This window comes from Pinus tabuliformis, chromosome 1_1 (assembly GCF_031772625.1).
Source record: "Pinus tabuliformis cultivar Carrire ecotype Pingquan chromosome 1_1, CPIR1, whole genome shotgun sequence".
Taxonomy (NCBI): Eukaryota; Viridiplantae; Streptophyta; class Pinopsida; order Pinales; family Pinaceae; genus Pinus; species Pinus tabuliformis.
This window is the reverse complement of record NC_142297.1, coordinates 586,779,985-586,790,772: the sequence shown is the minus strand read 5'-3', so window position 1 is coordinate 586,790,772 and position 10,788 is coordinate 586,779,985.

Sequence of the window (10,788 nt, the reverse complement as noted above, 5' to 3'; positions counted from 1 at the left end):
TTTTATCTAAAAAATTATTCATAATTTTATTAATAAGAAACAAAATTACAATATAAAAAAATTGAATTTAGAAATTATCTAACATCTCACATCTCACATATAATGCCTACACATCTAACATCTCACATCTAACATCTAACATATAACGCCCACACATCTGCCCTATACCGGGTTGTGCAAAGAGGGAAGAGAGAAGAGATAAATAAAAACATTTCCAAGGATTTAGAATGGGTTTATTTTTTTCTTATATCCACTTAATTACGAGTTAAGAGTAGTCATCTCTAGGATATAAAAGGTAGAGTAGGTACTCATGTGTAGTCTCGTGCTTGCATGTGACATGGGGTTGATTCCAACCGTTACCACTATAACCTCTAAGTAAACCACACTATCACAACATGTGGCCCACTGGTAAACTCAATGGATTTAAACCTGGAACATCTTGGAACATAATACTTCATTTACATAACCATCACCCAAGAGCTACAGATTTTAGATAATTAAATAAATTATTAATAGTTGTTTATAGGGTAATAATTTTATATTTTGGAAAAGTGTTATATTAAAACATTTAATAAGATTATGTGTTAGGAAGAGGCTAAGGGAATTTTTAATTTATATATCTCATCCATATTGGGTTTGTAATTTTATTTTGTTTTGTTTTTAATGTAATAACGTTACAACAAAATCATGAACACATAGATAAAATGTTTGTATAAGAAAATATTTGATCCCCAAATCAATTATCATAAAAGGATCAAAAAAATATATTAGAATCAGCCCTCATAGGCTTTCAAAAAATTGGTTGTCCCAGATTGTGTAAAGAAAACATAAAGAGTGTCATCCATAGAAGCTATGAAGAAAAAGGAAGAAAAAAATTGAGGTTGGATGCTCAAAAAAAAATTAAGATGTTGTTAATCCATGTAAGGTTGATGATAAAACTCACAAACCTTTCCATCTCCCTCCCTTATAATACTCCACAAGCAATGTTTCAAATTGAGGTCTTATTTTGAGAGATTGTTCATTGTCTTGTTCTTTTCCCTGTAGATATGGCGGCATGTAAAGAGAGAAAAAGAGTCAATAATTCGCGTGATTTCCTCCAAAATAAGCATAAGAATGATATTTTTGCAAGATTAAATTTTATTCAAAAATTTTATAGTAAGCATGGAGTCCCCAAAGATTTGAATTTGAGTGCATCCCTTTTCTAAAGAAAACAGTAATAAGTTTTTTTGTGCTAAGAAATTCGCCTGGTTGTTGGTTCCTCTCCCTAAGCCATTTTTTTCCTGATAGCGATGATCTTCTAAGGGGAATAGGATGAAACCACCTTCGCTTTGTTGTCCCATGTTGATTGAGGCTCCGTCATAATAGGCCCATGGCCTAGATTTATCAACCAGATCTAATTTGTGCACTCTGGGAGGGGTGAGGTCTTCTCCTAGGTAAAGCTTAAAATGGCTAGCGCTTCAGCTGCAATATGATTAGGGTAAATTTCTTTTCCTAAAAAATAGCTTTTTTCCTAGCCAACCATACCCCCAATAGAAAATTAGAGGGAGGTATTTTATAGGCTGGAAACAAGGATTTTAGCACCGTGCCTTCAAACCTCTTCCAGATCAAGGCCTTCCCATAAAACCAAGTGACCAAGGGCATTCTTGCATGTTTCTGAAGCGAACAAAGTTCCTTCTAAAAATTAATTACTCCAGAAAACATGGAATATATAGATATCCATTAAGGATATAAATATTATATTAAAATATATGAATAAGAATGATAATGATAATGATTTACAATGAGAACAAGAGGCTTGCTTATATATCACGCAAGCGTCTCTTCATGAAGAGTCATGTCCTATTAGACATGCCTCTTCAACCTAATTATTAGCTTAACTTAACTATTATTTATGATTATTATCTTTTACATTATATTTATATTATTTATATATTTTATTCGTTACATTGCCTCCTTCCTCAAAAAGCTTTGTCCTCAAAGCTTGTCGATGAAAAAAAGCTTGATCTCTTTTTCGGCTTTGAAAGTCTTTCTGTTTTGGAATAGTCATCCTCGTCGATACAAGTTGATATGATCTTCTTAGTGACAAACAAAATTGTCGCACCGAGAAGGGATCAGACCATCCCAGATTAATCTTCTGTATAGCATTCTGATCACTGGAATTTTGTGACGACTTGTTAGCATAAGACTGGATTGAGATTACATCACTATTATCCGAAACATCAGTTTGTTGTTTCGGTTCTCACTTGTTCAAATATGTAGCATGGTTGATTCATCTGTTCTCGTGATTCGGATGCCGATATGGAACCTTTCTTGTTTGATTTTTCCTTACTGGGCATGCGACAATTTTTATATTTTCTTCTGGCGAAGATGTTGAGTTTGTTATGAAACATTCATTGGGGATGTTCATCGTTTGAATTGCAACATCCACGCGCGTCTTTTCTTCAACTTGCTTGTCTTCTTCCTGAGTTGTGACATTTACTGAATCGGTATGTGTTGTTTTGTCATCAACTTCAATTCCTACATTTGATGCTTCCTTCTTGATAAGTTGTTGTACCTGGTTTTCTAATGACTTCTTATCCTTCTTTAGTATCTTAATTTGTGTCAGCAATTTTTCACTATGGTTTTTAAGTCGAGAAACTTCTTCATTTTTGTCAATAGTGATTTTGTCAATTTCATTTTGCATATTTTGTAATACTTTTTTACCTTCTTGAGAAATTACTTTTGAAATATCCGATATATCTTCTGGTGTTACTGAATTAGGTTTCAGTGTAACATCTTGGAGCGTTATTTTCTTCTTCTTGTAAGAAAATGTTAAAAACTTTTTCTTAGTATTTAGAATAAAGGAACCTAGAGTTTTCATCCATGGTGATCCCAAAACAATGTCACTATCGTTAAAAGATAGGGTTTGCACGGTGAATTGTGAGGTAAAAGTATAATCTCCAATATTTAGGTGTAAATTGTTTATATCGTATTGTTTGCCAAAAAAATTTGTTTCAACTATATTTGATTCAGGAATCACCAATTGATTAGCACATTTAGGACTAACATAATTACTTCTTTCAGTAGGACTGATAGAGATTATGATGTCTCTTCCTGCAAGTGATCCTTTGATGTTAATAGTGTGCGAACACATGTACTACGGGTTTCAGGAAACCTTTCATTACTAGTCTCCATTTTTTCCTTGATGTTTTTACGTAAACAATATGTCAACTGGAGGTATTTTTATTATAAAATATTACTTATTTCTCCTATATATATTTTTCAAATATTCTCCTCTTCTTCTTTTCTTTTTTTTGTCAAGTTGTTTGTGATCCTCCAGATTTGACCTATGGCTTGAGGATCCATGACCCAGGAGTATTTAATTCGTCAAATTCACCCGGGGATCGCACTAGACTTGGGCCACACCATCCCTTAGCTAACTAGATTTTTTAGCATGTCTCCTCCTACTAGAACAAGGCACAACCACCCCCTGTGAGGTTTGATCATGGGTTGCCTTGCTGACAAGGCCCATCCTCAATCGGTCATGCTAGTGGGACTTGACTTGGAAATTTTATTGTTGTTTATTTAGAGGATGCTTTAATTTTCAATTAGACAAAATAAGAGCATCTTAATCATTTGAGGTAAATTTTAGAGAGATTGAAGCATGAGAAGCTACTCATAAATCTAAAAAATACTTCATTTATGAAAGAAGAGTTGGTATGTTTGTAATATCCCAAGAAGGCTTGAAGATGGATTCCATGAAGATGAGAGTAATTGTAAAATGGCCTATTTCAAAGAGTATATTTGAAGAAAGAAGTTTTCATGGTTTGCTTAATTTTATAGAAAGTTTATTAGAAATTCAATAGTATTTGTTCACCATTAACTACATGTAGGAGAAAATGATAATATTAGAAGAATGCACATATCTCAAGTAGACTTTGATATTAGTGGAACAACAATTAGGGACAAGATTGATTGCACACTTTAGTGAGAAGATAAATGAAGAAAAAATAGAATATAAATATTTTGTGTATGATTAAGTGTTTTATGTTATCATACAATTGTTGAATAAATCAAGACATTATTTATTGTCCAAAGAGTTTGTTCTATATGGTAATCATTAAGCATTGAGATATCAACATTAAATCAAAGTTTAATCAAAGACACATGAAATGGGTGGAATTATCATAGAGATATACTTATTTTGAAACATAGGTTTAGAAGACCTAATAAAAATGATGATGCATTAAATAGGAAATCAATGTTGACCACTATAATAATTGAGATGGTAAGGATGGAATCAATGGAGAGCTTGTACGAAATAGACCCATATTTTGTTGAAGGTTGGAAATATGGTAAAGAACAATGGATTTGTGATATAACTCATTTCTCTTATTATTTAATCCAGGAGATAGTCCTATTTAAAAATCAAGAACTATATATTCGTAGAGGCTCAATGAAGATAATCTTATCAAAGAGATATATAATCTTTGGTGGCTTGGATACACAATTTGGCATTGATAAAACTCAATCATTGATTGAAGAGTGATATTATTGGCCTATTATTGCGAAGAAAATGTTAAGAAAAAGGTTAAAGGTAGTTGTAGGGTTTGCCAACATGATAAGAAAATAACTCATAATATTGGTTTATATACCCATTCCCTTACAAAAGCACCTTGGGAGAACATCTAAATGGATTTTTTTTGTTCGGACTACATAACACCCAATGACATAATGACAATATTTTTTCTTGTTGTTGATATATTTTATAAAATGTCACATTTTATTCCTTGAAAGATGACTAGTAATGGCGTGAGCTTAATTGTTTTACACTTTAAGGAAATTATTCATTTACATGGTTTTCCAAGAGGCATAGCCTTAGACAAAGACAACAAATTTATCGATCATTTCTAAAGAAAATTATGGAAGAATGTAGATACAAAATTTTAGTTTAGTTCTGCATATTCTTGCATACTATTGAACTAATAGAACCATTGAAAAATAGCATTGGACATTTACCAAGATTTATTATGGGATAGAAACCATGACAATGGGATTTAATATTGTTACCAACTAAATTTTCATATAACAATTCAATAGATAGATATATAGGAAGGAGCCCTTTTCATATTGTGAATGGAAGATCACCAAGAGGAGTTACACATTTGATATTTTTTCTTGAAGCAAGCTAAAAATGTGAAGATGTAGAGTCATTTGTTGAACGTATGAAAGAAGTGCATGGGAAAGTGTAGAATTAGCTACAAAGAAATAGTCAATTTATAAGCAAAGAGTTGTTATACAAAGGCGAGTGAATATTTTTTTATGAAGGAAAGGTTTCCAAGAGATGCCCATAACAAGATAAACATAAATAAATAAGGCCATGTAATATACTGAAAAAATTTCTAATAATGCATATGTACTTGAACTACTAAAAGGATTAGATATTTTGTTAACATTGAATGTTGTAGATTTGTGTAAATTTAATGAAAGTATCGCAGATGAAGGTGATGACTATGTTGTTGATTTCAAAGAATATATTCATAAGCAAGAGAAAGAATAAATTATAAAGGCATTAGATAAAATAATTGCATGGAAAATGAGAGATCAAGAAACAAAAGAATATTTAGTTCATTAGAAGGATAAGGAGCATGGAAGAAGCCATGCGAATTTCTTAAGTTGAGTTGAAATGGCTTAGCCATGGTGTAGATAAAGGTTGTAATTGTTGGGTATGCGCTATATTATTTCCACGACTAGCTCCACGTGTTGTTACGTTGTGCCAGGGGCAGGGGGGGCGGGGGGGGTTGTAGGGGGCCAGCCTCCCCCCCTACTGAGGGGTTTGTAGGGGGTGGTATCCCCCGTACATGAGGTCTTGGGCAGCGTCCTAGCAAAAAAAATATGTGGACCCAATAATAGTTAGGCAAATCCAAAGATGGTGCGCGAACCTACCCATGGTTTCGTGGATTGTTTTTGCACATGGTTTTGGGCATGATGTTTTTTCCCATGGTATTTTGTAGATCTGGTCAAGGGAACTATGATTATGTTTTAATCCAAGGTTAATGGATTGGGGTTTATGAATTCTTTGGCATGTATATAATGTATTGTAACACCAAAATAAATACTAAAAATTCGTTTTGGTTTTCCCTATTTGGGTTCCAAGAGAAAATATTTACGTATATTTTTTATGTTCTCAGCATTGTATATTTTTTCTATTTTTAACAATTCATTTGTAGGTAATTTTTATATAGTGTTAAAACCTACAGCAATGATCTCATGAACATGATTTTATTTATTTTCTTACACAGAGATGTCTGGGTCTTTATATTCTCCATTGTTGAAGAAGCTTGGAAAAAGATAGAATAGGCCATCATTTACTATCAATCATTTGATTGTGCTCCAAATAAAACGGTCCATATCCAATGATGGGTCACACATCAACAAAAAAGTGAATAAATCCTATATTCATCGCTTTATTTATCACCAATGATTGTGATTATTCCATTGGATTTCCATTTTGGAAAATATTGGTCATTTAGGTTTTACACAATGCATTTGTAATGCCCCATTTTCCTCAGTCTGTAGTTAGAATTATGACTCAATAAATTTGTAAGCCATTTAAAACATATTTTATGATTTTTTAACTATGGTAGATAAATGATAAATAATGTAAATGTATACTACATAAAGAGTAAAATATGTCAAGCAATTAACTAAAGGGTGGAGCATTAGTATTAGTTATAATACCACAAATGGGAATTAGTTGGGCGAGGGGGGGTGTTGGGAAATTACCTCGCTTTTCAAGTAAACAACTATAGCCAAAAACTCATATTGCCAAAATGAATTTGAAATTATTTCCCTCTTTCCCACTTCCCCAAAATCAGTTATTGAGAGGAGTTGGGTAGTTGGATAGCCAACCACCCACAATTATGGGATTATGTAGATGTTGAATGGGAAGCTAAAAATTGCCAAAGGAGCGTGCATCAAGTACCCATGTCAAATTCCAAACTCTAGCCCATAAAATCTCTTGACAGTGATCGCAAAGTCGTGGGGTCTCTTTAGAAAAATAAGGGCGGATGCAAATGGGGGTCAAAGTAGTAATTTTTCTTAGTGTCTAGAGGAAGTTATAGGCCCAAAAAGTGTGGAGGAAATTTTTTCAAAGAGTAGATAGCACCCACGAGTGAAAATCGTGTTGATTCTTGAGTGGGTTTTCTACTAATAATTATAGGAAAATAAGAACTCCTAAGGAAACCAAAATTCATGCCCAAATGGTGCAAAATATGAATGGGTTCCACTTTGAGTGATTAGGCCTGTTAAATTTTTGAATTCGACTATAAATTTGAGACTGGAAAACCCAAACCAAAACTTGGAAAAAATGGATTGTGAATTTGATGTTGGTTAGGTTGAATAGCAAGCACTGAGAGGGGAGGGAAATAAGGTACTGCAAAAGAAATGAAGGGACTCCCTTTTGTAGCTAGAAGTAGTCAGGAAGGCTACTGGACAATCCATGGTAGTCCTAACTCAGCAGGTAGAAGGTGGCTACCATTGTTTACATATGATAGAGAGTGACTTTCACACTAGTAAATTTCTTTAGAATATGATTTTGTATCTGGTGGTATCATTACTTGGCTAGGGGTTGGCTAGTTGTAGGAAATAATATCTACAAATAGCCTATTTTGGGGTCAAAAATAGCACACCCTTGTTCATTTGTAGGCAATTAATTTTAGACAAGAATCTTCTTTGTTTTCTAAGTGATGTTTTCAGTTGTAATATGTTTGACATGTTTGTCAAAATCAAAGTTACATGTTGTGTTATATTCCTATGTATGAATATGTAAAATCATTTGTGACATAACTGAGTAAATTGTGTTAATGGTAATTATTCCTGAGGTGATCGCGAGAAGCTCAGTTACCTTGTTTAGGTGACAAGATATCTAAGGGAAAACTTAAGCTTATATAGGAAGGATAAGGTAATTTAAGCCTTCACAAAATAATTTGAAAATAAGGTTTTAAAATTTCACACAATCACTAGCAATCCTTGCAAATTTTGGTTTGGAGTTTGTCTTGGAACTTTGAGATTTATGGAAGTATTATATCAATTCATAGATTTACCCAACATCTGCCATTAACCTATCTCAAACATCATTATTTAGTTGGATGTAGGCCTAGTAGGTAGGTGTATGAATCAATGTGACGGATGGGATGAGAAAGAGGGAACCTTAGTCCCCATCATCTACTTTTTTATTAATACTTCAATGGAACAACTATTAATAGGCTGATTTGACCATATATTCCAATGGATCCAAATATCCATGAGGAAAATGATGAGATTATTTCCATTTGGTCATTTGAATGGTTAGTCATCCTGTTGTAGTGTTTTCTTCTCAATAACATACGAAAAGAAACCACTTAAGATCGTGGATGACAAACGATATCAACAATAGAAATGACTGCTAAACCTTGTAGATCTGCAGCTATTAATAGAAACAAAACATGCCAAAATTCTGATCCATGTTGTAATCATAGTTAAACAATGAAATAAAGAGTAATAACCCCAAAACATCCAATGGAAACTAAATATGTAAAGAATGATTTTATTATAACACCTGTGAAGGGAACAAATATATGTTACAAGTCCCCCTCTATGGGATGGGTTCTTGGCTATCCTCAAACACTTTCAGCTTATGTAGAGTCTCTCTCCTCTATAATGCATAAACCCAGTAAAAATATGGTGTGTGACAATGAAAATAATCAGAGTTACAACAATGAGTGCAACAATGAAAATAATCAAAAGTGAATAATGAATGGAAAACCCTATTATTTATAAAAAAAATACTGAGTTATCCTCAAATAATGAGAAATAATAAAATAGTATTGATCCCATTCTTGGAATAACCACTTGGAATATTTTATTAATTTTTTTAGGAGGGAAAAAGTATTTAAACTTCTATTTAGAAATAATAAATAAACTATTTATTTATTTATCATCTCAAGGAGTTAGTTAAGGAATAATAAACAAATAATGATTTATTTAATTATTCTTGAGGATTTAGTCAAATTTGACAAAGAATAATAATTAATTAGTGATTAATTAATTATTCTTATAGAAAAATAAGATAAATAATGATTTGTCGGATTATTTTCCATGATTCTGTCAAATTTAACAAGGAATAATAATAAAACAATGGTTTAATTAATTATTCCTAGAATAAAGTCAAATAAATAGTGATTTATTTAATTATTCTTCATGGGTTTAACTATAAATTACTTAATAAAGGTGGTTTATTAGGTAATTTCTCATGGTGAAAGCAATTTTACTAGGGTAAAATTGGCTTTACATGGTATACTTCGGTCTATCTAGTAAACTAGGCTAGATGATCAATTTTTTGGTGATAACAGATTGCCCCCTACGTACGAGTGTTAGGACTAAAACATATGACCGAAGTATGTTGTAAAGACACAATCCCTTAGACAACACAGGGGAGTCAAGGGGAGAGAGAGAGAGACTAATGAAGCTGAAGCTCAGAGAGGATAGTGACATAGGGGGCGAGACTAATGCAAGTCTCCTTTTTTTGTGTGGTACCAAACCTTAATGAGGTGGGGGAGGCATACCCATACCCATCGAGATAACTTAGTACAAAAATAATGGTTCACCCATAAATATGAAACTGAGCAATAAAGTACATGTTGAATGGTACATGACACACAGGCATAACAGAGCCATAAAATAATACAATGTGTCCCATATATATAATGCACCTGGTGAAAACAAGAGCTAAGACTTAATACAATAATATCTGAGTAGATGAGATACAATGCCCCTTCCCTCAAAAAATGGGTGGGAGGGAGGGTAGAACAACTAGAAAATCCTTGTCAAACAAGGAAGGGCTCTGCAAAACTGAATGGATCATCTAGAGGAGATGTGCATGCTATGAACACTGCGATCGATAGGAACCAAACCCATCAACTTTGCGGAACTTCATCTAAGGTTGTAGTATAGTAGGTATGCATCCAGGCATGTGGGGGGCTACCTGAAGGGCCTCCCCCTCATGAGGTCTAAAACATCTCACACGGACCCGAGAATCACTGGTACAGTTTGTTGCATCACTGGACCATCAAGTGTATGAATCACGAACATGAAATGACCAATTCAAATGGTAATAATGAGACCCTCTACTCGATCCAAGGCGTTGAACAAGAATGGAAGCTGGAATTGAGATACACCACCCTCTAGGTCACTCTTCTAGAATAAATGAGTTGATGTCGACAAAATAGGGCCCACGATAGATGAGGCAATGGGAATCCTCAACTAAAGCATGAGGGAAAATAGTAATGTGATTGATGGAATGACACCAGGGATAATGGAGAAATGGGACTGAGGGACAAACATATGACTACTCTTGTCAAAGCATAAAGTGCATGGCTGACCTGGTAGCAACTTACTTAACTCCGGAGGGGATGGAGACAATATGACTGGAGGCCAAAATGGGAAACACAAGATGAACGGTATGCAAATATGGATGGAATATTGTGACATGATATAATGGGACATGAAATAGACTCCAAGAGTGCAAGGGTGACTCATCGCGAATGCTCTGAACAAGGGTGACTCGATGACGTTGCCACACAGACTAGGCCCGATGGGGACCATGAAAACATGAGTAAATGATGGTTACTCATGACGAAGATCGACATATGGTATGAAAAGTATTAAGAGGAGGTGGACCTCAAAGTACAAGTGTCGCTTTATGACGAAATTTGATTTTAAGAGCGAAAAAGTGACCCGTATTGGAAGAAAGGCTTCCTGGTGAAGTGT